Source organism: Fukomys damarensis, unplaced genomic scaffold, assembly GCF_012274545.1.
Source record: "Fukomys damarensis isolate Sample0158 unplaced genomic scaffold, DMR_v1.0_HiC HiC_scaffold_2, whole genome shotgun sequence".
NCBI lineage: Eukaryota > Metazoa > Chordata > Mammalia > Rodentia > Bathyergidae > Fukomys > Fukomys damarensis.
In genome coordinates, this window is record NW_022900914.1 from 36,149,822 (window position 1) to 36,172,597 (window position 22,776).

General features: G+C 36.8%; 1 long non-coding RNA gene across 2 annotated transcripts in view; it reads left to right on the plus strand.

Moving 5' to 3' along the window:
* LOC104856460 overlaps positions 1 to 22,776 on the plus strand; it is a 340,761-nt gene that overhangs the window by 239,745 nt on the left and 78,240 nt on the right. The window contains exons 7-8 of one of the 2 annotated variants that reach the window (XR_004517431.1): positions 7,990 to 8,079; positions 18,047 to 18,237. This is a non-coding gene — a long non-coding RNA (uncharacterized LOC104856460). Of the gene's footprint in view, positions 1 to 7,989; positions 8,080 to 13,276; positions 15,513 to 18,046; positions 18,238 to 22,776 lie in introns of those variants that run through there. The other variant, XR_004517430.1, reaches the window with a different exon arrangement.

Below are 22,776 nucleotides of genomic sequence, written 5' to 3' on the forward strand. Positions count from 1 at the left end.
AAAAAAAAAAAAAAAAAGCAATGAACTGAATGTCAAATGACTTGGGGTCTAGTACTGGCTCTGAACTTGGCCTGATTTTTTTCATCTTGGCCTGCATATCTTCCTCTACAAAATGACTAGATTTGGCAAAAGCCTGTAGCTGATTTCTCCCAGCAATAACATTCTGCTTCTAAAACGTGCATTAAAACTTTGCCCCCATCTTAGGTTCTGTGTACTAATCAACTGGAGTTGCCCACATCTCTACCTCACAACCCTGACCCCTGTAAGTGATAAAGGGGGACCTTGGCAATCTAACACCCACAAGGAAGAGAGGGCTGTGAGTATGTCTGTTTATAAGATTTCATCTCTTCCCCTCCCCTCTTGACACATACACCTTCTATAATTAGACACTAAGGAAGGGAGAAGCCAAGGAAAGCACAGCTCAGTTCTGTATAAATAATATGTTCCCAAAGTGCCACCAAGCAGGTGAGTTCATCTTTAAGGGAATTAAATTATCCCAGCTCCAACTCGGCCACTTTGAAGTTGTTTTATTTTGTGATGCCTACATTATAATAGGAGATGTATCTTTACAACTGATCATGGTGCTCCTGTACTTCCAAAAATATTTTGCTGGGTAAATGAAGGCTTTCGACTGACTTTTGAATCTTAGCTCCATGGATTTCTTTTGAGAGAGGGAGATTTAGATTAAAATGTATTAGTACAGGGTCCTCCATGAAAATTTATTTTTAAAGCACATTTCATTTATTATAAATGCCTTGACCATTTGTGCTGTATGCAGAAATGAAACTTTTTTTATTCTATAGCACTGAGATGATTTCTTAAGGTCTTTCAAACACAGGGACATTTAGCTTCAATGAGAATTAATATTGTCTGTCTATAGGATAGTAGCAACATTCAGTGTGCCACAAAAGTTCCTAGAAACATCTATGTATAATGATTATAATAAGCTATTCCCTCCTCCTGGTATTTAGCCTTCATGGTAACTTCTTTTTGATGAAAAAATATAGAGAATTATGCACAAAGGAGCAGTTTTTATACTTGTAATGGAAATATTAAAAAGAAACCTATTTTTACAAATTGTCTATCTAATAGAGATTTTACAGCATCTGTAAAATATAGAGACTGCATCTTCCAGCACTGCATTTGCTGTGAGGGTGTGTGCCAATTTGCATAAGGTATATACTTTTATATGTGTGCTCTGTGTATATTATATGTATCACGTATAAATATAAATCATGGTACCCAAAGTCTCAAGGGAAGCCCCCATCTTAGTCATCCAGTGCAAACCATGAAAGTCCCCTAACAAACAGGATTAAAATTCACTCCTTTCAACCATCCCAGGCACTTATTCCTTCCTTTTCATTGAGCTACATTTGTCTGATTTAACAAGATAAGATTCGAGTGCTGATGCAGCCCGTTGTTAATGTAGCAGCCGCATCCACCGTACCATCGACACTCGCATCAGAGGAATGCATAAATCAGGTATTCAAAAAAAATTAGATATGCAGCACACCAGTTTTATAGTCCCAGCCTCAGAAATTGAAATGGCCCAGATTAATGTATTATATCTTACACACTGTCCGAGTGAATCAACTTTAATATATTGAACAGATTCGCAGAACAAGACTTTGTTATCTAAGGAGCACTAGGAAGAAGGAATTGACCTGAGGATTTGATTTGGTTCAGGTAGTTCATGTTGTACAGCAGCATTTGAATAGTTTCACATAAAAATAAAATTTGTATTAGAAATATTTCACATCATTTCTGGGCTCATCCACACAGCAGCTTTGTAGAGGGCCAATATTATAGAAACAATGTCCAGCCAAGATATGATTTTAACCTTTGCTTCTGACATGGCAAAACAATATAATTGTAATTTTAATGTAAGCTGCAGTTTCTCCGTAAGGCAGCTCGTGTGTGCTGACTTTAACTATTTTGGAGTTTGACTGGAAATGAAATGCCCATTGAATTGCTCATACAATAGAAGCACCACAATTTGTAGCATTCCATTCCCAAAGGCTCAGTTGGGGCTGAAGCTGCTCTGTGAAGAAGCTGCTTTTTGTAGTGTTGGATGCCATTCCAGGGGAGGATCGCCTTGGACTCAATTCCGGGTTGTGAGGACAGGGGCTCTTTTCTTTGCCAGGCTGGGACAGCCATGGTGAAGAAATTGTTTGGGTATCTGAAGCCAGTGATGATGTGATCTTTCCCCTGACTGCCTGGAAGAAGGGGAGAGTGGAAGAAGAAGAGCAAAAATTGAAGTCTGGACAGAAACAGGCTGCCTTTGGAGCATTACAAGGGAAAGGGTTTCATTCTTCCATGACTCTCTCTTCTGTTTCCAATGTGCCTGTGTTCTGGAAGGACTTCTTTGAGTAACCGCAAGAACTGCCAGGTGTAGCCTCTTTGCAGATGACAATGAAGGAGCCTGAAATTTTCTGTCTTATAGATCTTGGTCATGTCAGCATTGTGATCCACAGCAGTCTGCAACTTCCCCACCAAGAGATGGGATTCTGTTCATTTAATGCACTTGACAGAACAAATGCTACTTGTTTTGGTGACTTTCTCATTGAACTCAGAAAGTCTCTATTCATAATGTGTTTGAAATGAGAGGCATAGGCAGAGACAATCATTAAACTGGAGACAGTGAATAGATACATCACTGGTCCAGTAGTAGTTCCTGTTTTTCAAGATGCCAGCTAATCAAAAAGACAACAGAAAAATTACATTTTATCCTGGGGTGATACTCTACACTTGTTGGCACATGTAACTGTTATTTTGCTACTTCCTGGTTAATCTTGCCTATTTTCATGTCTTTGGTTTATTTTAATTTTTTTAAGGGACGAGGGTCCAAATAAGGGAAGTTGGTAGTAACAACTAAAAGTTCATTTACTCAGTCTCATGCCCCCCAGTCTTCTGTGGCTCATGGAGCCTGGTATGGACATGTCTGACATCAGAAATCTGGCTGTGTTTTAAACAATTACTACCTACTCTTTTCATCTCCCTGAGTATCATTTACCCTGCAGAGGCCAAGGTTGATGTCGTTATTTACAGGGAATCAAACCTCAGCCCCCTTTCCCTCTTCCCCTATGAGCCAAACTCAGGCTGACTACACACAGCCTCATTGCATCCTACACTGCTTGCCCTTGCCATGGAGTTTGCCTGTTAGTTTGTAGCTGATCATTAAAGTCTATATCCCCCCCATAAGTCAAAGTTCTTTATCACAGACATAGTCCTCATTCTGAGCATAGTACCTACATACAATAAGTTTTCATTGGGTATCAGTGGATTTCACGTATTCATTTATTGTGTAAATATTTGTGAATGCCCCTTGGCTGAGCACTGTTCTAAACTCCAAGGACATAGTAATGAACATTTCAATTCCCCCAGTCTCACAGTGCTTGTGCTTTACGTTAGGAGAGGTATTAACAACTGTTAATGTGCTGAATGAATTTGCCTTTATAGGACCATATGAGATCAAGAAAAATGACAAATTCATGTCATCTAACCTAGGACACAATAGGTCATGTGGAAATAATGAACATAGCAGTTCAGTGATGGTGTTTGACAGGACCTAAGCCAGGTTACAGTTCCAAAGCTCTTGCTTGTACAAAACTGAGTACTGTTAGGTGGAATATAATAGTGAAGACACTGAAATGACAGCCACCACATCCCATTCATGGCAGTGCCAGGCCACGTTACAGGGTTCAGTGTATCCTCGGAGCTCTAGAAAACCAGGGTGGGTCTAGTTCCTGTATCAGGGGCCAGGCAGGGCCTCTGGCCATCAGACAGTCTTTTTCCTCATAACTTCAGGCCCTTCCCTGTGGTTCCACTAAGTCCTACTACCTATCTGGGGAGAATGATTTGGAGACTGACAAAAAAGCAGAAACGAGACCAGGCAGTTTGACCCTAGGCTTCTTCCTCTTCCACTGAGTGAGGGATGAATGCCAGCCAGCATCTGTAATAATACTGAAATTGTCAGGCGCAGTTCTTGTCTCCTCTGTTCGGTGCAGACACCATCGTGGGCCCCAGTCTGTGGCTTTGCACACTGGTTATCACACGGTGCTCATGTCCAGGACACTGGAGGAATACGTACTTCCTTCCAGCAGGCACACTGCTCTATCACTGCTCAGAGTGTGCTCTTATAATATCCACCTCTGACAAGGCACAGACTCTGTGTGTGTATGGGGAAGTGTCAGAAAAGTGTTAACATTTCTATGAGTTTGATAGTTAATTTTCAAAGAATTATTCAATAAAATGACACTTAACAAAACTTGTACTGCTATTTCTGAAGTTTTATTTTAAATGTTATGTTCCTCTCTACTATTCTTTCCCCATTTTAGCTAGCATTGTTTTTCTAGATTAAAGTTTATAGTTCTTTTAGCTAATAAATATGTTATACATTTTATATATTTTTGAAATTGTACAATAAATAGTGGCTGGCAGAATTTGCTGGAAGTATTAAAGATGTTTTTTAAAAAAAGAAAAGAAATCTTAAGGAAAGAAAAACAAAGGAAAGCCATGACACAGGAGAAAACAGGAATTTCTGTCCCTGTACCATTCTGAAGTTCTTCAGCTTTTTGATTAGTAGCTTACTGAGCTGACTAAGATTATATGTCTTATATTCTGGCTAAAATTATATGTCTTACATTCTTCCCACTTTATATATAGGCCAACTGAGGCCCAGAAGGTTCACTGTGTGTCCAACTTTACGTAGCTAACAAGTGGGAGCCAGGTTTCTAATTTTCCAAATCCAAGTTTCTACCCTTAAAGCCTTTGCCTCCTCATTCCCTGGCACAGCTTCTGACATGGCCAAACTCTCCAGATGGTAGGTGCTACCAAACTGTTCAGCCAAAGAACACATCTGTCATCAGGAGTTGGTTCAGGTACACATCCTAATTACAACTGGATCTAGCTCAGTGGTACTGCCATCTGCCTCACAAGCACAAGGTCCTCAGTTTGATCCCTGGCACCAAAAATAAATAAACAAACAAACAAACAAACAAAAACTGGAGTCCGTTGTGCACTGAGTGTTTCAAGTCGCTTGGGGTGTTCTCCCTTTCTCTCCACTCTTTGCCAAGCACCTATAACGCACCTACCCTCATCTCTGACCTCAAGGTGGCTTCATATGATTACTGCATAGCAGATGAGACTTGCTCTCCTGAGACATGACTTCCCAACCTTACCCTAACAGAGTTTCTGGAGATTCACAAAGATCTTCTGGCATTCTTGCACCCATCTTTCCATTACAATAAAAATAGTGTCACTCTATTAGCGATGACAGTCTTCCCCAAGGTTTCTAGGAACTTGAGAAACATGAAATGCTGTATTCTCTTAAGTACCTCTAACTCTAAATTCCTGCTTCCTCTGCTTTTTCCACAATTCTCAGCCATGCTTAGGAGTGCTAACTTCATTCTCAAAAGCACCATAAGAATGAGGTATTATACCTTCTATGTGTTTATTGATGGTCTCCCAGTGATAGAGAGGGATCAAGCACAGGACTTTTAAAAATATTTTTAAATGGACTCAATTACTGGATCATTTTCACGGCAGGGTGTGTCCACCTGGTCATGTTCCTTCTTGGGACTCAGTCTATTGAAACATGGGGCTTGCTTTTCCAATATTTTTTTTTTCCAGTACCGGGGATTGAACTCAGGACCTTGCCCTTGCCAGGCAGACGCGGTGCCAGTGAGCAACATCCCTGGCCCCTGGGCTTGCTTTTCTTACTATAATCCTTTTACTATATCCATTCTAGCTCCTAGAATTCCAGCCTTGCCTCATCCCTCCCAGCCCAGAGGAAAACTGAAAATTCCTCACCAGTGGACAAATCTGGATTTTGCCCTATGCCACAGGTCAGAGGCATTCCCATTCTTGAAACCCTTCACATGTATACTTAGTTAATTGTTTTTCTAGTCCAGGTTTGGGGATCCTTGAAGTCATTTCTCTTCCCACAGACTGAAAGCTAGACTTTTAATTAAAATACTGAACCTCTATTTAGCTTTTCTGTATTCTGAGCTAGTAGGTGATACAAATGCCACTTAGACTCGAGCCTACATCATTGCTCTCTGAAACTAGTCTTTTTATCTTTATTAAGTTTCTTGGTACATTTTAGGTATACAATACAGTTACATTTATCATTGGGATCTTGTACCTTCACATGATTTACCTTGGTTCTTATTTTTCCCCATTCCCCAGGCCTCCTGTCAGATCCTCCACCCTTTCCTGTTTACAAAAACATAGTTTCCATGTTTTTTTCCTTTTCATGTATTCTTTCTTTTCCTTCTATACCTTTCCCCAACCCCTCCCACTTCCTCTACTCCTTTAGACCTTTTCTTCCTATTATACAATATCAATTATACATTTTCATCCTAATTTACACTTTTACTTTTTCACACCAGAGAGACTATACAGTATTTACAGATATGACTTATTAATTTCACTTGAATATGGCCTCAATGTGCATCCATTTAGCTATAAATATCTCTAGTTTCTCATTCTTTATGGCTCAGTATTACTCCATTTTATAAAAATGCCACGTTTTTATCCAGTCTCCAGTTGATGGGCAATTGGGTTGTTTCCAAATTTTAGCTATTACAAAATGCCACTATAAACATGGGTGTGCATATATCAATCACTGTGGTATGATTCTTTTCATTATTTTGGAAAGATATCCAACAGGGGAATGGGTTGGTCAAATGGGACTTCTAATCCTAATTCTTTGAGGTATTTCCATATTGATTTCCACAGTGGCTGCACCAGTCTGCATTCCCACCAACAATGGAGCAGGGTTCCTATCTCCCCACAACCCCACCAGCATTTGTTATTGATTGATTTCTTGATAGCAGCCATTCTTACTGGGGTGAGATAGAATCTCAGTATTGTTTTCATCTGCATCTCTCAAATGACCAGTGATGATGAACATTTTTTCATATGTTTATTTGGCGCTTTTACTTCTTTGAGATATGTGTTCATTTCAGATGCTCATTTTTGAATTGGGTCTTTATATTTGGGGGGATCTTATTTTTTTTAGTTACTTATATATTCTAGATAGGAGACCTTTGTCTGAAGAACAGCTGGTAAAAATTTTTTTCCCATATTTTGGGTAGTCTTTTAACTCTGCTTGTGATTTCTCTAGCAGTGAAGAAAGTCTTTTAAAAGATGAAGTCCCAATTGTTGGTTCTTTGTGCTAGTCCTTATGCTACTGAGGATTTGTTCATGCTGATATCTTAAAGAGTTCTACCTAAATTATATTCCAGCAAGTTTAGTGTTTCTGTTTTAATATTTAGATCTTTAATCCATTTGGGTTTTAGTTTAATGCATGGAAAAGATATGGGTCTAGTTTTAATTTTTGACAAGTCAAAATCCAGTTTCTCCAACACCATTTATTAAAGAGGCTATCTTTCCTCCAGTGAGGGTGTTTGGCTCCTTTGTCAAAGATGAGGTAACTGAGTATGTCACGTGTTGTTTCTGCATCTTCTAATCTGTACCACTGATCTTGGGTCTGTTTCTTTGTCAATACCATGCTGTTTTTATCACAGTGGCTTTGTAGTATAGTTTCAAGTTGGGGATTGTGATACCCCCGCCAGTCTCTGTTACCTAGAATTGCTATTCTAGGTCTCTTCTGATTCCAAATGAATTTTTGGATTATTTTCTCTAGTTCTGTAAAATATACTGTTGGGATTTCAATAGAGATTGCGTTGAATCTGTATAGCAGCTTTGGAAGCATGGCCACTTTCACTATATTGATTCTTCCTACCCAGAAGCAAGGGATGCCTTCCATTTCTTATATCCTCTTGATTTGATTATTATTCACATGTAAATATGCAATCGACGATCTGTTAACTAATCTGAAAGGCAGCCATAAGATGGAGCCTATGTATGGTGATAATAATACAGACAGCTACCACATGCTAACTATTTTCTGTGTGCAAGGTACCAAGCCTTACATTTACCACTGAAGCTTTATTAAGGAATATATGATATCCTATTTTACAGGTGGAGAAACTGAGGCACCTATCATCACATGACTTGCACCAAAGAAGCAGGAAAACTAAGTAGCAGGAAGCACGATTAGAATTTGAACTGGTTTGTACAATTTCTTCACTTCCCTGCACAGTTGATAGCTGATTAGTTTTACATGTAAAGCAAATAGGCCCCTTGCTTTTGGTTAGTAATGGAGATAGTTTCAAATCTATTAAGGCCAGTTAAAGGAAAAAGAAGCTGCCACAATTTAAGCAGTTTCTTTGAGCAAAGCAAAGCTTATCTTTGATTTAATTATTTATATTTTGGGACAGCCGGTCACATTTACTTAATCTAGTTTCATCAGAATATCGAGTAACAACTCATTGTTTATTCATTCTCCCTTTAGAATTTCTTTAGTAATTTCTTACAGCATGCCCTAGCTTTGACATTACCAAATAAGTCAATTTTTTTTATAAAGTATATGAAGTCAAATGGTTTTGGAGCAATGTCTTAGACAGCTCATCATGGGAGCTTATACTGGATTTTGTGATACTTCTAAAGGAGGATGTTTGGACTGTGACTTGGGATGTTTTTCATTGCTTATCACACATGTTCAGGATGTTTTTGGTGTACTTACCTGAACAGCTGGGTTCTCTCTTAGACATCTTATAAAAATGGTTCTGTGCTAGTGTGAAACCTGCTGAGCAACATCATGCATGGCTGGCACTGGAGAGCCACGCTTTACCAAAAGCAAGCTGTCACGGGCTCCCAAAGGGCCTCCTCATTATCAGTCACTGTGAGATGCACAGAGGCCATTTATTTACTGAACATTGTATTTATTAAACATCTTTAAGAAGGGGATTATGAGGTTGTGAAATAGACTAAAAATCTCTTGTCAGTGTTCTCAGATGTGGTCTAAACAATACAAGAAAGGAAACACAACACAAGTGGAAAACTCAGCCAATCATCTAAACTTTTGACTTTCAACTTCTAGACATAGGCATCATGGGAACACAGCCAAACTATTTTTTTTCCAGTGGTCCTCATGGGGTGGAATGATCTGGACATTGTGGGTGTATTCTGTTCTTTTAGATCATGAAGTTTATTTTACTTGGGTCTTTGGAAACTATCTAGTCTAAATACGAGTGAATACCAGTGAAGATTTAACTCTGCTAGTCAGTCACATTGCTAACTGCAAAGGTGGAATTGAAACAGTTTTTCACCCTCTTTTTATTCTTCCTAGAGTTATATTATGCTGAATTGTATATTTTTGAGGTAAAAAGGAGAATATTCTACCTTAGACATTGGGTTGATTTTTCTGTTTCCAAATATGGATGTGATTATGTCTTAATTATTTTTCTCATTGCTGGGACAAAATATCTGACACCCATGAATTAAAGGAGGAAAAGTTTAGTTTATGGAGGTTTCAGTCCATATTTGGCCACCTGCAAGGCACACTGGTATGGCAGAGGAGAAACAGTTCATGGGATGGCATGCGGGAAGCAACAAGCAGTTAGCCTTCCTATATCTGCTAGTACATCCAGGATTCAAGCTTATCGGACCATGTCACCCACACTTAGGGCAAATCTTCCTATTATCCACATTCACAGCTATGATAAACCAATCAATAGACTAATCCAGCTATCATTATACCCTTAATCCACTATCACACACCCAGTATTCAGCTACTCTCAAAAGCCCCATCTGGGAGCACATGAGGCTTTGGGGGGACATTTTAGATATAAAACAAAACACCCACACTGGTAAGATTTGCAGCATAAGTTGTTCTACGGCCATGAAAACTTCATGTGTTTTTTGAACACAGTGCGTACACAGCCACCAGCATGCCCGAGAGAGGAAATGAAGAGTTCTAAGATACTACCCCACGCTTTAAGTTTGTATCATTGAAAATAATCATTTGTACAAATCTAGTATTTCAGAGAAAATAACTCAGCCTAAAGAAAATCAGACCTTGGGTCAAACAGATCTTGAGTGTATTCAGCTGTCCTTGAAAACTGACATTTTCATGGAATGCGTGTAGAAAAGAATTTTGAAAATGTTTGAGGAATGCAAGTGATTGTTTTCTTAGCATTGAAAAGTAAGTATGTGTGAATGGGAGTAGGAGGCATTATAGTGGCTGCTCTGACAAGCTGGAGTCTCACCAGTGTAAATTAAACAGTAGATTTTTGAAGTTAATGGCAGAAAGTTATGACTAAAGTATATGCTTTATGAGAAATATAAAAAAGGCCAACAATTAAGAGGGTATGTGCCAGCTCATAAAAAAGAAGACAAGACTAACTTTATGATGTTGTCGCTTTTGTTTTTAAAAAGTTTTAAAGGGTTCCTATTTTAGAAACTTTTCTCCCATAGATGCCATCATACTTTAAAAACAAATGTGAATTTCAGTCTGTAATGTTAACAAAAGTCATCAAGTATTTGTTACCATTTCCAAGTTCCAGCTTTTATTATCTGTTAGGAAAGAAATGAAAGCAATTCCGACCCTGTCCCCAGCCATGCCAAACTGGAGTTCATGGGGCCTGGGTGAGTCCCACTGCCTGTGGTCTTCAGACCTTCCCCTTTAGCAGATCTCTTGCCTTCTCCTCCTCCTTTCCCACTGAGGGCACTGTCACCACCACACTCCAGCACTGAGCACAGATTGTGGCCCAGCTCCTTGGAGAGGGTCCAGTGCATTTGTCAGGAACTGAAAAGTTTTGGAGCCAGTTCGGGGACTTTCTGGTACACAGCATGTTGGCTGGAAATGTGGTGGGTATTAAATGGGATGTTAATTTTCATGAATATTGTCCCCATGATTGTAGCTTGTGGTCATTGAGCAATTTAGCAATCACCATGTGGTCTGTTGGACACACAGCCTGAGTGAAGTTCAAAAATTAACAGCCAGGCAGTGGGTAGAAGGCCAGAGCTCAAATTCATATGTATATTTACTTTTTTTTTTTTCTATTTTTTTTTTCATCTGCCCAACTCAAGGAATGATTTCTTCTTTATTAAAACTTTAGGTGTCACCATATGTCTGGGATCTGTGGGTACCTCCCATGGTTCCTCATATTTATAGCTATTTAATTTTAGCTCCTGACTGTCAGACTTGTATTCTTGCTGTGAAATCTATAGCTCAATGATTCTTTGCCAATTCACTCTTTGTCTCATGTAAAGTGTATTGCATCACAAATCCAAGAACACTTGTATTTGCATTCAAGGTATATTCAGTTTCATACTTTTGGTCAAACCAAAAGAGTTTGTTTAAGTTCAAAAAGTCACAGCCTGGTTAGAGCAGATATTTTTAGACAATGACATCAGAAAATGATGCTCCCTTCATTGACGTGGATATCACCATATTTTCTTACCATTCTTTTTGTATATGAAATATCCCTGATGAGCTCTCACAATAACTTGTAAGATGTCTAAGTCAGGAACTCTATTGTAGTCCCTTCTTTACAAATATCCTACATCCATTAATGGTGAAAGTGAATTGTCCAAGGTCACACAGTATAGATTGGGAGACAGACCTCTTGCCCCTGACATCCTATCTGTCAGCCATGCCCTACTTGAGTAACTAAGCTGTGTCATGAGGAATTTGTTACTAATGTCAAAAAAAGAAGTCTGTCTTTTCGGTCTTTAATAAACTATAACAAGTCAAACTTCCTTGCTCGTACATTTATATTCCAGTAGGCTCCCTTGAACAGAGGAGAAGGGATTGAAATATCCCATTTCTTCTAGAAGTTGCGTATGACACACGAACCTTAGTGTTCCTCAAGGGTACAACCAGAACAGTAGGTGTAACATGCAAATGGTGTCTGACATCTTACTGATGACACTGTGCTCACGCTGTCTACTCTGTTAAGAGGAGCTATTTAACAAGGTCACTTCAACTGTCCTTATAATTGCATTACCAATTATACCAGAATAAAGAAATCAAACTTTCACATTTTTCCATCTCTAGTATCTAATATTTATTATCTAATAAGCTCTTGTATCTGATATTGCCTTCTGAGTTAAAAAGTGAGTCTGAAATAAATCTCTAAAGGTTTATTAATAAATTACATTATTTATCTGACCAAGAGATAATTACACATATAATTAATAATATACAATTGAATACATTGCATGATAATATATTTTATAGCATATTTGTACCTTATATATTTATTGTTCAACATATTCATTCATATATAGAAAATATGGGGCACCACATTTTTATTCAATATTGTCATAAAATAAATTGATCTTCATATATGAAATAGGCTTCCTATTTTGATAGAATTTTCTATGAACTATTTTATAGAATTACTTCAGGAGATAAAGACCGATATGAAACTCATTTAGTTCTTTCTGAAAGGCTTATATTAATATAATCAGAGTTTATTTGTTCTTTTCTCCTAACATTCTTAGTTATGGTGGACTTACAAATTTTTGAGACATTCTGTTTATTATATTGTTTGTCTGCTCTCTTACTAGAAAATCAATCTAGTGTTTAGAATTTTAACTTGATGCTCTGTCTTTCTTTCTCTTTCTTTCCTCCCTCCCTCCCTCCCTCCCTCCCTTCCTTCCTTCGTGTTACTGGGTATTGAACCCAGAGACTTCATGCTAAACTATAGCCTCAGAACTTCTAAAATTTTTGTTTTGTTTAGAGTCATGACCTCATTAAGTAACACGATTGTCCAGTCTAGTCTCAGACTTACTCTCCTTCTACCTTTGCCTCTGAGAGTGCTGGTATTACAAGCATGTGCCACATTAATTTACTTCTTCTTATCTATATTTAGTTAGAACACATGGTATCAAATATATATATATATATATATATATATATATATATATACACACACACACACACACACACACGCACACACACACATACATATTATATATAATCTTAAACACAAATTAACAGGCTTTGTACAAATTACTGGGGAGAGGTTATTGCATGGAATAATATTCCTGAATTGCTAATCCCTGGGCTCAAGCTTTTCTACTTTCTTTTTGGTTTCTACTGTGGGATATAAAGGATAGAGGTTGGTTAATAAGTGAAGTGTTATCCTCCATTAAAAATCAAAGAGGTACATGTGAAAGCTTTAAATCTTAGTAGGATTAGTGGTGTTTAGTTTGGGATGACCAAGGTATAACCACGGAGTGCTTCTGGCTGTGCAAATGAGAGGAGTGTTTTTATTTTTGTTTGTCAAGGAGGAACCTACGAAAGGACATTACCTCTTTAACAGAGGCTCTGGCTTATGTTCCTGGGAGCTTCACAGCTTTCATTCGTAAAGCAGCATGAAAGAGTTGATTTTCATTTTATGTTGTGCTTGTGAGGCATTAGCATGATGTTCTAACACTTGTAAATGAATATAGCTCTTGCCTAATCTGTCATTTTAATGCCATATAGATTTTATTTCACTCGATGTTGTACCAGATTCTCAATAATAATAATCAACTGCTTTGTTGTTCTCTTGCAGAAATTAAATTTCTGCAGTGAGTGTGCAACTAATAAAAGATGTTGCTTGAGGAAACAAAAAATAAATATGATGAATCATAAAAGTTGGGGGAGGGAGAGGGGAACTTGCTCCTAGATGAAAGACAATTACTGAACCAGTGGTGAATATGTCTGATTCTCATCTTGTCAACAGCTTAATAACCTTCACAAAGTCTTTAGCCATGGTACTTATGTCTGAGCATTAACCTTGTGGACTTGGTGTTTTCCACAATTTCATTTAGAAGCATTAAAATAAAAGGTGAGGTAGTAAAATAGCTATTCTCTTTGCTCTGCATCCTGGATAAGTTTGCTCATTGTTGCCATTTTGCACTCACACATACCTTTTATCTTTTCCCCTGTCATAAGCCATCCAGAAGAGCAGCATTAAAGGCAGCGGTGTGGGACTTGGAGTATTGGCAAAGACTGTAAAGTGGAAAATAAACAGTGTGTCTATCACTATGCTACAAGAACACAACACTTGTAGCAGTGAAATGACAGTCAGTGGCAAGCAACTAATTGGTCACCAGCTTTGGAGGAAATATATTTTTCTAGACCTCTGTCATTTAACATATTCTTTAAACTCTGTGAAAATAGAAACTACCAGGTTGAAGTGTTGGCTCTAACCTCCAAAGGAAAGAAAATGGATAGTTAAGGCTTCAAGGCTGAGCAAGCATTTGGAAACTGAGTAATTGGAGGCAACTACTGCTAGACAATGATTTGGTTTCCTGACATATAATGAATTCACCCCATTGTGCACAGGTAGTGGGTGGGTTCAACACCAGATGTATGATTAATGTTGCATATCAGATAGCTTCCACCTGAATGTGAATTCAGTGCGATGACTGAGTTTTCATTAGAGCCATCCCTTCTTCCTTTTTTGTCTGTCTCGGAAATGTAGTCAGTGACAAGCTGCACAAAAGCAAAAGGAAACATGTTCATCTAGTAAGAGGAGAAAGGAGCCCGAGAACATAAATGTTAACCAAGAAAGAGAAAGTCAGTGTGAGGTAGCAGACATTTACAGGGCTGTATTACAAATGTAGTGTCATATTAAATTTAAAAAATACTAGAAGTAAAGACCTTAACACATAGTCAAATTTACTTAAGCATTTATATCTCTGTCCTAAATCTGGACATATTGTATGGGGAAAAGAAGGAATAAAAGCACCCAAATAAACATTTTATTATTTAAATGTGTATCACATACAGTGTTCTCATTCATGTAACTTTGCTGAATGATAACTTAGCATGCACAAAGAGACTTTGATCTGGAAAAATACATTTTAAGAGGAATAACTGATTGATCATCTTAATCCACAAAGGCATAAAGTCCAAGAATTGTGAGATAGTTTAAAATTCTGTAGATGAATAGCTTTATATAACTCTGTGTGAAATATTGGTAGACCTTGTATATGCTTGTAATTGTTGGATATAAGGGTCCAAAAATCCTTTGGAATTGTACCCCTTATTGAGTATGGATGGTATGTATTTTAGTGAGGACAGAAGCTGGCTTCACTCAGATTCCCAAAGAGTTGCAATATCAGATGGAAGCTGAAAATCACTTAATTGTGTAAACTGAAGAAAAAGAAATAAAATAGTGATTTTTAAAGAAATCTAGGACCTACTTATGCATGAAAGATCTAAATAGGGAAGGATTGATTAAAAGCAGCTCTTAAAGTTGATTGTTTTCAATACATGCTTTTAGTCACAACAAAAATCATCTTAGAATTTCATCCATGTGATTTCATTTGCATTTTTAAAAACAAAAATATAACCTAAAAATATACCCTGAGTTTATATCTTTCTATTACTACTCTGTGTGTATTACTGGGTTCTCTTTGCTGCTGCTCCTCCTCCTCCTCCTCCTCCTCCTCCTCTTCCTTCTTCCTTTTCCTCTTCCTCCATATTTTCTTTTTTTTTTTTGGCCCTTTTTCCTTTTCAGAAGAAATAACATATGATTTTCTAAGGAACCACACTGACTGATATTTATGGTAACACAAGAACATGCCACTGACTGTGGCATGCAGGGAACATGAGTGACTGACCTGGGTCTCAGCTGCTGCCTTGGCAATCCATCCTGGTGAGTGTCTGTGCCTTTCACAGGCTGTTCCCACATGTGAGTAGGCCTGGCATTGTGACTGAGGCAGATCTGTTTTTGGAGAAGCAGGATCATGTGACAGGTGGAGTTAGCACTAGGCCTGCATGATAGCCTTGCCATACTTTCCCTTGGAAATGCACAGTGAGTTAAAATTCTTATGCTCTATCTCCCTTCTTCATTCTGGATCAGACTTGCAACATGATCATCCAGCCTCTTCTTTCTATCTCCCCATATTCTTTTACAGACAGATGCTCTAATAAATTTTGTGCACATGCAGTCCCTTCTTGGCATCTACTTTTTGTGGGATCTTAAAATTAATATTGTAGCAATATAATACAATTCATTTTTTGCCATTCACTATATGCCAAGTAGTGTGCTATTGCATAGCCATTTAATTCTCTCAAATCCCAGGAGAACGAATTACATTTACTTTACAAGAGGAAAAGCAGTCTCTCTGAGAGATAAAATAACCTATTTGGTACTAGATTGTAGAGTTACTATTTGAAAATTGTTCTATTCTACTCCAGAGCCTGTGTCTGCACTCCTAACCTAGACCCCCTTTGAAGCAAATGGAATGGCCATTTCCCTCAAAAGTCTATTACAGTAGTCACTGTGTTTCGTTTTCTCTTGAATGTGACCATGATTGAAAAATAAAGGGATTGGTATAAGCAAGTATCCTATTTGGATTTGGATTTGGAGACCGTGGCCTAAAATTCTTGCTTTTACCCTGAGAGGGCTTTGGAGTTGATGTGCAGAGGATTTGGGTTGCTCGTGAGACCCTACTACCCCAAAGTGCCTAAGGTTCTGTGGTCCAGACATCTACTCATTTTCTCGAATAAACCTCAGTCAGCCTCCAAGAACAAGAGAACCAGCCTGCTTCTTGCTTGTATATCCCTCCTACCACCTGTGACTTTAGTATTGTTAGTGAAGTCATGGGGTCAGAGCTGAGGGTTGTTTTTTTTTTTTAAGAAAATGAGAAAAATAAATGTTCTTCTTTCAAGGTTTTTGTTTGACAATGTTTGCTAGACAAAGTAGAATTTTCACTGCACAAGTCCTTAGCTCAAGAGCTCCACTCAGTCAGCAGTTATTTTATGTGCTTTTTATTCAGCCTTTCTCGTTTAGAAAAAGGAAAAAGAGAAATTTATCCACTCAAAGTGAGCTTTTTGCTAAACTTGTGTCTTTCCCTTGTTTGTCATGTTAATTACATCCCAAACAACCCCTTTTCAGAGAATGCTGCAATCCAACTCTAAAGCCCTATCAGATGTACAATGGCTTTTAAAGTGCACTGGATTTTTATGTAATAATGAATTTAGTATTATATTTATCTCTAGATAAATGCATGTTTTGCTCCTTTGTGTACCTGCTTGTTCATATACTTAGTGACCTATTATGACCTATTAACCTCTTATGCCTTAGGTATGTGGTACAGATAATAATATTTCCTTTTGTACAATTATTATTAGAGTGTACTTCGTGCCAGGAATTTCATCTAAATTAACGTTTGCTAAGTAATTAAACAGATCTTCCCAGTTAATTTTTGGTGATGCAATTTGACAATTTTACTATTGTCATATTCATACAAAGGAAAGCTTTTTGGCAGGACAAAACTTATGGTTTCAGATACCTTTACAAAGCAATTTTCATGTGCTCAACGAATATCACAAAAGCATAAATGAAATGAGAGAGGGAATTTGGTATGTAATGGGGTTAGCTCTGCAGAGTAAAAGATTAAAGCCTCATAAGTGAATGTTACTTCTTCAACTTATTTTGTTAAGAGAGGTCTAATTATTCAATTGTTACTGAGGTTCTCCTTAGTATTGAGCATGAGATTTCATATTATAAAAACATTTGACAAATAAATCAATAAAAAGTCACTAAAATTATTCTGTGGCAGAAGTAGGGTGGTAATGACTATTTTCTCACTGTCCAAACAATTCCTATTTGTCTAAAGTGAGACCATTCCCACCTCTCAGTGTGGTCTGCTGGTTTTTAAATTCCAACAACTAACAGTACCAACAGACAGGCAAAGTGTATCTAGAGAACTCAAATTTTAACTGCTAAGATGGTGGCCCAACTTTTTTCAAGATAAATGTATCCTGTGATATGTAGGACAAGTGTATCTTTTGTTACATCAACCATGGTAGCTGACGTGAGCATAAAATCCTCTTTGTCTTACATAAGGGATTAAACTCATTTTGAAGGGAGAGAGAGAGAGGTTGACTTGGGTCCTAAATTGATGATATTGGTTGGTTTCATCTTGATCCTAGAGAAATGTAAAGATGCAAAGTTTGATTGAGAAATACAGTGCTCATATAAATTTTTAAAATAATTGCAGTGAAATATATATTTCCAGTAATCCCCCTAAAAATACTCCCCCTTGCTTTGAACACACTTAACACTTAATTCTCACCACTTTTTGAAGATGTTCTGAAAGTCCTCTTTCATGAGCGTCGTTAGTTGTGTTGTCAGGGCTTCCTTAATATCCCCAATCAATTCAAAACATTTGCTATTCATAGACATTTTGACATTGAAGAAGAACCTGAAGTCACACAGTGCCAGATCCAGCGAAAAAGGTGAATGAGGACACACCACAATATTTTCATTTGACAGAAATTTCCATAAACATTAGAAATGGATTCAGGACTTCGAGGCAGCCATGAAAAGACACTTTGGAAAGAAGATTTCTAGAACTGCTTCAGAAATTTGGGTAAGTGTGTTCTAATGAAGAGTATTTTGAGAGGAATTAATGTCAGTGTGTCTTTACTGCAGTAGTTTTTAAATGATTATTTAATGATTCACCTTATTGCATAATTCCATTCATATAATGGAGTCTAAAATTAGATTTATATGTATAATAAATCAATTTAATCAAACTGTATAAAGACTATTGATTACTCTTATACAAAAGGAAATGTGATCAAATCCAAAGACTGCTTAATGATGAGAAATATTAACCAAACAAAAATGCACGGCATCCTTGACCAAGCTTCAGTATGGATTTGAGAAAGTCTATGACAGAAACAAATTTATTTTTCTTATAGCCACTAGTGCATTATAATTGTGTCTTATAGCATTAGTATATATGGATCTATTATATTCTCTACTACCAGATCATCAGATCAGTAAAAAAAAACAAAACAAAACTTTTGTTCTGAGCAGTAGAAATAAAAGAAAAAGAAAAAAAGCATTGCTAGTTTTAAGAAAACTACCAGTGGCAAATGCGTAGATTTTAGTTAAGAACTAAATTTGTATGGCTTAAGCTTTGTAAATAAGGATGGGAAGGGGTGGAAGGGAAGGGAGAGTACCGGGGAAAAAGAAGAATCAAGGTCTGTCATGTACAGGTACAAATTCCCTATGATGAATGTGATCATAATGTATCTCTAAAATGCACCAATAAACTTAATTATTTTTTTAAAAAAGCAAATTTATATGGCTTAGTGCACTGGCCTCCAAAGTGAGGTATTGAGGGAGTGAAAAGTTTATATTTATATACATTTATATTTATATAATATTAGAATATCAGATGATGTTAGAACAAATACCTCAAAACAAGAAATTCTGTTTAAAATTGAATACATGGATTACAGATCTATTATTTTTTCATACATTTATTTAAAAAATTTTAGTGAAAAGGAAATAGAGGTTTGAAAACAACTATTATATAATGTAGTTGCTTTTTACTCATTGAATATCAATGAGTAAACAATTGTTGAATGAAAGACCCATATTACTAAATTTTACTTTCCCAGATACAGTATGCCCTCTTCATGTCCCTTTGTCCACTTATCCCATTGCAGCTAGTTGTTACCTCAGGGACCACCTTGCCTCAGGGAGCCGCGTAACTCATAGTTCTTCTCTCAGCCCACCCCTCACATCCCCACAGAGGGTTCTTAGTTTAGCTATTTAGTTGAATAGAACTGAATTATCTTCCTTCATTTTATTTCAGATAATATTTTCTTCCTTCCTTCCCTTCTTTCTTCCTTTCTTTCTTTCTTCCTTTCTTTCTTTCTTTCTTTCTTTCTTTCTTTCTTTCTTTCTTTCTTTCTTTCTTTCTTTTCGTACCGGGGATTGAACTCAAGTCCTTGTGCTTGCAAGGAGGCAGAACCACTGAGCTTAATCCCCAGCCCTCAGATAATATTTCTGTTAGATAATACCTAGCAGATTTTGCAGAAGATTCATCTCAGATCCCAAGGGTGCACATGATAAGCCTAAGGTTATCTACCCACTTCAAGTCAGCCTCCATATTAATGAGTGTGCCAGGATGACCTCCATGGGTCACTCAAAACTAGAAAAAGGAGTTATGGTTTAATTTCTAATCTTTTCCCTTCAAAACTCTTACCCTATCAAGTGAGAAAGTTAGGGTGTATTTTGAGGTGATATGGCAAGGTTACTCAGCCTCATTATTATTAACATTTTGGATCAATGATTCCTTGCTGTTGTGGGGCTGTTCAATGTACTGTAGGATGCTTAACATCATCTCTGTACTCAATAAACGTCATGTCAGTAGCAGTCCCATTCCATTCACCACTTGTGATAACCACAAGTGTCCCCAGATCTTTGTAAATATTCTCTGGGGAATGGAATTGTCCCTCGTTGAAAAACCACTGGGTCAGGATAAAATTTTATTTTAGTAAATAGTAAATTTTAGTAAATAGTAAATATTTTAAGCATAGTTCAATGAATAATGAATTAACATTGTAATTAAGTTCAAAAGTAATGTGAATATCAGAAATGTGAATAATCAAAAATGATTTATTTGAAAGGTTAGTGTCAATTCCTCAATTCTGATCCACTGTGTTAAGCACAGTAGTTTAGAGTTGTAACTAATGATTGAAAGCTTACTTCTATTTCATCTTCTTTGACCATGGGGGGATAAAGATTTTGAGGAGACAGATAGGAAGCAGTGGAAGGGGTAAGCCAGAGTATCTACAGATGAAATAGCAAATTGGTGAGGGATGATTAAGAACATGTTTTCTGAATAATCAAATAAATCAAAGCTATTAGGAAATTCTGTGGCTCCTGACATTGGGAGGCTTGCCCAGGAACAACCAGCAAAAGGTAGCACAGTAAAAGGAGAAGATGATCCTTCAAATCTCATTATTAAAATTTGGCTCAAGGTCACTTTTACAGCATATTAGTAGGGTGCATATTTTCTAAATGAACCCGTTAATTTTATTAAGAAAGTTTCCCCCAAATTATTTTTGGGGAGTATTCAAATTTTCAAATACAAACACGATGAAGAAAATATTCAATTGAATGTAAGTTGAAAATAGAAATATATCTATTGACCAATTCCTTTCCCTTGAGAACTAATGGGAAAACAACCCACCCATCCCAATGGGCTAGCTGTTCATTTGCTGGATTTATGTCAGATGGGGAATTATTAGTAATACAAGATATCTTAAGAGCAGCTTGGGTCAAAACTGTCAATTAGATGGAGAAATTATGTACAAAATTAAAATTTCTGAGACCCAGATCTTTTGGCAGATAGCTAGGTCCTGAAGCCCTTTCAAATCAGAACATATAGTACAGTGACCCTCTGAGGTAAATCTTCCCATTAAATCTGCAATTCTTCAATTTTTTATACTATCCAGGGAGAAAACGAATTAAGATTTTTCTTTTTGTAAAATATTCTTTCTTCCTAGCTGGTCTAAATTCTGACTCCAGGTCCTCTGTGGACAGCAGATGGAAAGGTGCATATCCTATGGCCAAAGCCATCAATAATTTGTTTCTGAAAATTTAAAGTGGCAATAGTTTATTTTTTTGTTGCTGTATGTTACACATTCAAGTGAATAATTTATTAAAAAGAAATCATTTTAAAAGGAAAAAAGTGCCTCTGTGTCTACAAAAGCACATGTATTAGGATGAAAATATGCAATGAGATAAAGAAATTGTGGGATATTGTATGTTCAAAGAATGTAGATTTATAGTTATTCTGCATATGGATATGGATATGTAACACATTAGCCTCTTTATAGAAACTGGATGCACAGATTTAAAATCGCTTGAATATTAGCTTTTGTGAAATCAGTATGCTGTCATCACCAGTTTGTGGCACAAAGTCAGAATGCATTTTAGGAACTGCTTACAATGAATTGTGAGTCATTTGAAAAAAAGTGTATGAAGCTTATTAAATCTCTCTCTTTTTCTTTTTCTTTTTTGTTCAAACTACAAAATATCCTAAACAGCATTTTTCTAGTGCATTGGTATGTTAAATCTATATAAAGAAGTATAAATGTTAAAAAAGTACAGGATACTAATCAAGAGACACAAGACATACACTGCTTAATAAATCTTGCCTTTAATTTATTTGTCTAGTATTACAAAGGCAGAGGAGATATCAATTAATATAGGCAAAGAGGACCCATAATTTATAATTAACTGGCAAGTGGTTTGTAACAAACAGCAGCACCGAGTCTAATAGCCGGTAGAAAAATAACTAGTGTTGATTTGTCCCTCGGCAAATTAATAGAGTGCTTATCAATGACAGGGTTACATAAAACTGCTAAATAAATAATCATCAGTGAGTTCGAGTGAAGCAGATCTTTAACAAGCTTAATCTGAACCTCTTGACATCATAGACTATGAAGAGATTAAATGCTAAGAAAGAGAAGATACATTGTGCACATTGTAAGCCTGCTCAGTAACTACAAGATCATGTTCTTATGTAATGAGAAATAAAGAAACATTTTATGGCAAAATTACATTGAGAAATGATTTTCATTATAATTAGAATGAAAATTATAAAAGATATATCAAGGAAATGCTGAATTGGGATTCACCAGATGAGGATTTCACTTCACCTCTTAACAATGAAAACATACAATTTTAGTCATTTTTGATGTGTTTTTGCTCATTTGCTTTACTTTTATTACTCACCTTTGTACACGCCAGGCATTCCAACTCATATGTCACTGCAGCTGCATCCACGAGCTTAGTTTTGGTTATTATGTTTCCACGATAGAAGATGATTAATCAAAGCCCGATATACTAAATGGAGATTTCCACTCTGTCTCTCTTTTTAGCCACCTCTAACTATTGAGATAGGTTCTGAGCTTCTTGATGCATAGTGTCTTATTACTCATGTTTTGTATTGTGCATCATTTCTCTCGTGTTATGAATTAACCGATCTGTGTAATACCTCAGGTCTTGTCTTTAAAATTTACCCCTTTTTGTGGGTATATTAACATTATAATGCCACCTAATTTTTCTTAGCAATGCCATATATATATATATATATATATAT